Source organism: Apis dorsata, unplaced genomic scaffold (assembly GCF_000469605.1).
Source record: "Apis dorsata unplaced genomic scaffold, Apis dorsata 1.3 scaffold_5, whole genome shotgun sequence".
Lineage (NCBI taxonomy): Eukaryota > Metazoa > Arthropoda > Insecta > Hymenoptera > Apidae > Apis > Apis dorsata.
The window spans coordinates 205,857-214,303 of NW_006263308.1; the positions used below are offsets into that span (position 1 = coordinate 205,857).

Genomic DNA, 8,447 nt, shown 5'->3' on the forward strand with positions numbered 1-8,447 from the left:
GATATCATGAAACGTATGAAGCGGAATTCAACAATACAATCGACACATCATATAGCGAATCTCGCGATTAACTGAACGTTCTCTACGTTTTTCATTTGAAAGTTCAACCTGATTCATTCATCGTGTTTACGTAATTTTTACTCACAATACTATTTTCATCCTATTACAAATGGACTTCTGTTAAATAACTATTAATTATTGCAACCTTAAATTTCTATTAATAACTAATGTGCAGCATCATGAAAAAATGAGAATTTGCGGTGATTTAAGCGCATTTTAACAATATCTATAAAAAATGCTTAGTTAATTAATCTCATGACAAAATGATAAAAAATTTGTCTAAAAAAAAAAAATAATGATTTCATATATTTTTGCATGTATAAGATTATATAATTATAAATTTTATAAATATTATAAAAATATTATCGAATAATATAAAACCAATACTCCAAGAAGAAGCAAAATTGCCTTAATATTTTATTCAAAATAAAGCACATTTTACCATTTTTCCACACATTTTATCATGTTTCAATACTTTATCCCAATAACCTTTCGTGTTTAAAAAGCATCATTTAACTAAGAGGAATTGTTTTAAGCAATCAAAGTCCATTTCCTTGACCGCGTGGAGGAAAGAGATATTTTCTCTATACTCTATATTTCGAGAGTATATGTCGATATTGTTGATTGAGCTGAAGAGCCATAGTCGATACAGGACAAACAGAGCGGCAAAGCAATAGAAGAAGAGGGAATTACTAAAGAGAGAAGAGAAATGGTTCTTTTACTATCCAATTTCAACTATTTTCGTATTTTCACGTGGATTCTATTATTGCTTCTATTGTTTAAATTGATTCGAATTTTTCGATAGAAAAAGACAGAAAATTTACGGCGATAAAAAATTCTTATTATTAAATATTTAAATATTTAAGCATTGAATAGAAGAATTGTCATATTATTTTTAAACATGTTTTGATTCATATTAATTATATGATTTTGTAATAATTTTTCAAAAATCTTTAATAAAGTTAATCTATAAGACCTATTTTCAACTTCTCGATTTATATATATTTATATATTTATATATAATTTATATATTTATATATTTATATTTAAATATATATTATATATATATAGATTACGTTTGCCAGTTTCCCTTTGTCAATTAATAAGTAGTAATTTTCTAAGCGATAAAATCTCTCTCTACTTATATCTAAATGTAATTCAAAATCTACAGAAAAATCGAGTAATCTTATTTTCTTTTTTTTCTTAGGTTATATATATCTAGATTTAATGCATGAGGAGTTGTTGACCAGAAAAGGGCTTCCTTAATTAGAAGCTGATGGGAAGACTAACTACTGCCATATTAAGCGTAAAGGTGATAAACTATTCTTATTTTTATACAATATCTGTTTAGATTTTATTTCACATTTTATTTCTATTAAGATGAGAAACCAATCTTCATATAATAAAATACCATCACTATCTTCAATATTGAATAATAAATATAGTGCCATATAAATTGAGACATTGTATATATTTTTTCTACTATAATATATTTTTTTATAGAAATTTCTCATATAATATACATCAATAATTAATAAGCATTAACGTTAATTGATTCATCAATAATCAACTGAGGAAATCAACAATAATCTCTAGGCCTCTAATTATAATGCTTCGTGAAATCAGTTTTTATTGAATCGAATAAAACAACATTATTTTGATGCAAATTTCTTACGCGAACAACTCATATATTTAATATTTACATATTTAAATTACGAATTATAATATTATTCTGAACAATACACAATTTCCTATATATTTTATTTCTAAAACTCTTATAGAATTCATCATATCTGCATTTTGAGAGATCAGAATCATAACCTTATATTCGATTATTTTATTGCAATTATTGCAATAGTAATCAATATATTGTAATGAGTAATAAATAGTGACTAGTTAGTTATTATAATGTAGTCACTTATTGTAAATATTAACTATACTTTTATTAATATTAAGTTAATATTTAATTAATATTAAGTAGTATAATATTTATGGTATAATAACAAATAGATATCTATTTCTGTGACTATGTATCGATGGAATTAGTTAAATAATAAAAGAATTCTACAGTTTCATCAATATATTTTGATAATAAATCGAACAAATATCTTTTTTTAAACAATTCTACCATCTTATAAAAATTCAAAATAAAAAAAGAATTTCTGAAGATAATCAGAAGAAAATTAAAGTATATAATGCAAGACTCCACTCAAATATATGATTTAAATGTATATTCAAAATATTTGATTATTCAAAATATTTGAACTATATAATATGAGTTCTAATGTTTGTTTCGATTAATTTAACAATATAAAAACTTTTATAACAGTAGTTTATCCTAGAAGAAATTTAAAAAAAAATTATTTTAATTAAAAAATAGAAATAGAAAATCATTGAAAATTTATTTTGTTTGATAATTTATTGAGATAAATTATAGTTTGATATAAGTTAATTCAAATAAAAAAGTTTAAATAAAAGAAGAAAAAACTTAATTTTCTTATTTTCAATATTTATTTGATTCACTATAAAAACTCATTGTTTAATTTACGTCATGATTTTGGAGATAACGTTTCTTTCAATAAAAAAGAAGAATCGCTTCTACTAATTAAAATAAAATTTATCAAATAATTAATTAACACAAGATTTAAATGATATTTCAATATTGCTTATTATTATAAAATTATGTTAATAACAGATAAAATATACTTGATTGAAATTTAATATATGGATATATATCAATAATGTTATCAAATACATTTACCAATTCAAACAAAACTGATACATGATGAAAATCAATTTATATATCACGATTAATATTATTTTAAATAAAAATACTACTATTATATTATATTCATTTTTATTAAATAACCTAATTAAAAAATATTGATAAAAGAATCAAATAAAATAGATTCAATTTCTATAATATAGAAATTAAATAAGATGACCTTAGAACAATAAGTGACAATTAAACCGCAGAATATTTCGATCGAGATTTATAGCATATAAGCATTTGTGTGCATTTATGTATTCATATGCTGTTACTTATATCGGATCGCTTGCGCGCGATCATAGAAATCATTGAATGAACCATAGAAATCATTCACTGTTCTCATTAGTCGCTTCTTTTCGACTGATGAGTTATGTGAGAAATAAAAATAAAAAATAAATCTCTTGTCTGATTTTCATTAAATATTATAGAATTTCTTTCTCATTAAATTTTCAATTTTATATTATTTCATGAATTTCAATCAAATTAATATAATAACGAAATTACAAAATATTATTGATATCAATATTGTTGATTTTTAATAATTTCATCGAATTTCATTATTACTTGATAATTACATAATTTTTAATTTATTATTATTATTATTATTATTATTTTAATTAAAATCACTAAAGAACTAAAGAAATTCATCATTACACATCATAAAGATATGTTTATAAATTTATTAATAAAAATATGTTTCGTTATAAAAAAAATATAAACTTTTTTAATAAAGTCTTACTTACAAAAAAAGCCAAATGCATATTTTTTTCTATACAGCAACGAACTGCACAATATATGCGTACATACATTCACACACTAAATTGAATATTTATAAATTAAGGTTAACAGAACGATACTTGAAGATTGTCTAAAAACTTTAACAGAATTGTCTTTTAAAAGAGATGGTTACGTTTCAATTCGTCGGATGAACGAATTCACGAATATGGAAAAAAAATTTATGAACGATTGTAAGCACTCAATAGTGACAATAGAACAATAGTTATAACGAAATGGTGGGAATTGAAAAATGGTGGCATTGGAGTATGTCTCGCCAAGCTACCGATAATAAGCTTGACAGATTTTAAGATATTGGTTTAAGCCGCTGTAAACTGAGAGAGTTGATAACGTGCTGAAGTAAAGTATCATACAAATATTTCATGACGCTAATGTGCTCCACGTTGTCGTATCATGACGTCAATCGAGACTAACGGGTAAAAGGAACGAAAACACATTCAGGATATATTTGAACGTAGACATATGAGGCAATGGGAGGGGAGAAAGGGCGATTACACACGAATGTGCCATCTGCCATAACCAAATTAAACTCGAATTTCGAACTTTCGTGAAGAAACGTGGGAGCGCTACTATCGGTTCGAGAGAGAGAAAAGTTGAATGATGCTTAGGCTTATTAAAAATACAGTATAATTTATCAAAGGATAAGAATTTATTAAGAGAACGAAACGTGAAATATGAAAATAAATCTCATTTTAAGTACAATAGCGTTTCCGTTAGAATGACGCAATAAAAAACGTAATAGTAGAAATTGTACGTAAAATTAAACATTCAACAAGGTATCAAATATTATAAAGTTATAAAATATTGTTAAATATTGAATTTTTTGTTTATAACATAATATGATCAGGTAATGACCTAATTATTTTGAATAACATAGTGCTTGGACTATGGATCAAAACAGTAATATTCGAGATAATTCAAAATTAAATCAATGTAATGGAAATAAAGCAATGAAACTACTAAATAAATACTTATTTGTATTATTATTACATAAGTTTTTTTATAGTTGTATTAATTTTTTACAAAAATGTATATGTCAATATGAAAAAATGTAAAAATTCAATTATAATAAATATTTTCAGTAAGAATTCTAAATTTGAAAATGTTTTAAATAAATTCAAAATTAGAAAAATGATGAATTAAATCTCTTCTATTTATGTATAAACTAAAATATATTTCAATTTATAAGACATTAAATAAAAATCATGATTTATTATGAAACGAGAATAACATGACAGATTCCTTATAATGAGCGTCACAATTGAAAATAAAGGATATCTTCATAGAACGCGAATATAGCGAAACATTGTGATATTGCATTGCTAATCAGTATTCGTCACGCTAAACCAACCAACGCCTTCATGGAAATTATGAACGAAGATTGGCACGCTGGTGACCGAGCATTATATATAGATTTCACAACTACTATTATGCCATCACTATTCTGCCATTTATTTATTGATATGAATAAATATTACGCACAATTGTTATAATAGATTACATTATATTATGATCTACACTATTAAATGAAAAAATTGAAAAAATTATATTAAAAAAATTAATTATAAATATTTCAACGATCATAATGTTTAAATCATAATCATATTTTTAAACTTCAATTTCCTTGTAATGGCAATTGAAATTATTTTTTAATAATATTCATAAATATTCAATTTTTTTTATATAGTATTATTATTAGAATTCATATGTAAAAGAATTTTATGTAAAAAGAATCGAAGAAATCTTTTTTATATTTTTTTAATTAATTGAAATTGATTAATGCACAGTATTAAAATGCTTTTCCGATATATAAATCCGATATATAATTATTTAGTTGCATAAGTGCATATAAAATATTGAATCGCATTGCAGAGATAAGAAAAAAATATATTTGGAGAGAACGTTGGGAAGAATTTAGGTTAGAAAAAGACAAAGATATATCAATAAAAAAAACTATAAAAGAATCTGGAAGAAATACCAACAACATTTATGATTTTTAATATATGTAACATCGTATTCAATAATAGGATAAATAGCATAATAGCACACACTACTGAATGCTAACCAAAAAGAATTTCGGTTCCTCGTAAGATCTAATAACTGAATAACAATCATCAGTTTTTTACATATATATTATGAATACAAACATTTATACAAAATCATTACATGTTTGAAATATTTCAAAAATGGATTGAAATTTATAAAAAAAAAAATTTTATCTTGATTTAAAAAAGTAAACCAAGGATTGTTATTTTACCGATCCGAAAGAGGATCCCAAGCGGCAATAAACACGTTAGTGCAACACTACTACTGAACGAGTTCACTCGCGTGTATCCAGGCATTTTAATCAAATTATTCCGCTCCGATGTTCTCTCAATCCTATTTCAAAGAAACGATCGGAAGTCCGGTATCTACGGCACGAAAGTTTATCGCTTCGTATCCCAACCTCCTCCGGCTCAATGAACGATATCCAGAATCAGTTGACGATTCCGTCCTCTTTTCTACCTCTTTTAACCTCACTGTCGCATCAATTTACTCATCAAACGATGCAATTTCGATTTTATTTCATATTTTTGTTCAAAAAAAAAAATTGAAAACCAAAAATTCATGATAAAAAATGATGCGTTATTTATTAGAATACATCATTATGTATTTGGCACGAAGCAAGGAATCGAAGTTCTACAATTTTCTACAATTTTCTAAAATATCACGGGATAGCTATCATTAATATGAGAAATGGTATAGTACATGTTTAAAAAAATAAAAAAATATATTTAAAAAATATTCTTTTCTTAATACAAATTCTTGATATTTAATATAAGTCGAAATGCAAATTTTTTTAATTTTAATTTTTTCTTAATTTTAAATTCAAATTCAAATTTATATTACAAAAGTAGTTCAAATGAAAAATAAATAATATATATAAGAATATCTTTAAGAAATAAAAGAGATAAATCGAAAAAGAGATAAAGATAGAAATCTCTAGAGATTCAATCACGATAGAAAAAATAAAATAAAATATATCGAATATAATTAGAATATAAGAATATAAATTAAAAAATTATTTAAAAAAATGAAATAAAATCTCTTTTCTATGTATTTATTAAAAATTTTCTATATATAAAAATACTAAATGTAAATTTGACAATGCAAATTTAAAAATTTAAAAATTTAAAAATTTTTATAAGAAACATAGATTGTTTATTTTTTTCCAATCTTTTCTAATGTTTAAATCTTGTTCACATTCAACATTTATCTTGTTTTGATCTTAGACAAATACTTAAGAAAACATTCTGGCCAAGATAACCTGCTGTAAAAACTAAAATATAACATATCAAGTTATTTAATTATGCGGAAAAATTCTTTGATATTATTAAGCATAAACAAAATTTCAATAATTTTTCATTCAAAATTTTTCCTTATTTAATATATTCAAATAAATATATCGGTAAATAAAAATAACTTCTTTTCAAGATTTTTATTTAAAAATTTTCAAATTCAAATTGCTAAAAAATAATCTTTAAAACATTAATCGAATTTATTGTAATAATAAATTGTAATAAAAATTAAAATTTATTATAAATTGTAAATTTTTGATATTTATTAGTATTTGAATATTTAGTTCTTCAAATAAAAAAAAATTATTTCTTTTAAAAATAGATTATTATCCAAATTTTTAATGAATGTTAATATTGTTATCAAAATAGTGAATCATTTAACCAAAGATAAAACACGTAAATGTAGTTTATTGTTTGCAAAATTCAAATCTGAAAATATTTAGTTTTTTATTAAAACTTGCTGCCAATTAACCAGGATACCTCATCTTTGTATTCCAGAACCATGACGCACATGTTATTACGTCACGAATCTTAGGTTGATCGATACATGAACTCTTATTATTATCTATAACAAAAACTGACAAATCTAATTGAATTTAATCGTTCCACGTATTTCTTATGACAATGACGTATTTCTTATTTTAAAGAATTTTTTTATAACAAAAAATTATTTTTTATATTTTATTATTTTTTCTGGGTACAAATACTGTTAATGTTCAATTTGGTTCATAATATTAAAATTTTTCAAATTATCTTTATTAATAGTGATAGCCTATATCATACGGACAATTAGTTATTAATTGTTTTGTATCCATGTTTACTATAACCCAGTTAAGCAATCGAGAGTTAATAAATATCTTCTGCGTCACTTCGTTAATAGATAATATTAATTCAATATTGAACTCGATAGTTCGAACACATCTTATTGAAGCCAAGCAACTTATCACTTTTATCTCTTTCTCTCTTGTTTTGTATTTAAATACTCAAGCGTCAGATGTACTGAACATCGCACAGCGAAAGTGTTACAACGAACGTAACAATTGTGACACCATTATGCACGATTTAATGCATCGGTTAAGATTAGACCAGAAAGCTAAATAAACCGTTAAACGCCAATAAGGTTAATTCACATCAGACGTCAATGAACAGGAAATTAAAAGCGTCCGACAGGCGAGCCCTCTCACCAACACTAGTCTTTGTCTTTTTTCAGATCATATAGAAATACGCATTGATCTAAGGATAGAAAAGGACAATTCAAATCTAGAATTCTTTTTTTCACGCGAGATCTGTCACGGAGTATCGACAGATAGATCCTAATTGATTCATAGATTTTAATCTTTTTATAGTTTATTGCAATGTTAAAAGATTATAGTAATATTTCATTATAACTGATCAATAATAGAAGATATATTACAAATATATTCCATTCAAAGACAGTAGCGAAATCATAAAATCAACAAAAAAAAAAAAAAAAAAAATTGAAA

At 23.8% G+C, this 8,447-nt stretch overlaps 1 protein-coding gene across 2 annotated transcripts in view; it reads right to left on the minus strand.

Moving 5' to 3' along the window:
- Positions 1-8,447, minus strand: part of LOC102680462 (plasma membrane calcium-transporting ATPase 3) — a 64,331-nt gene that overhangs the window by 44,063 nt on the left and 11,821 nt on the right. The gene's annotated exons all lie outside the window — the stretch shown is intronic.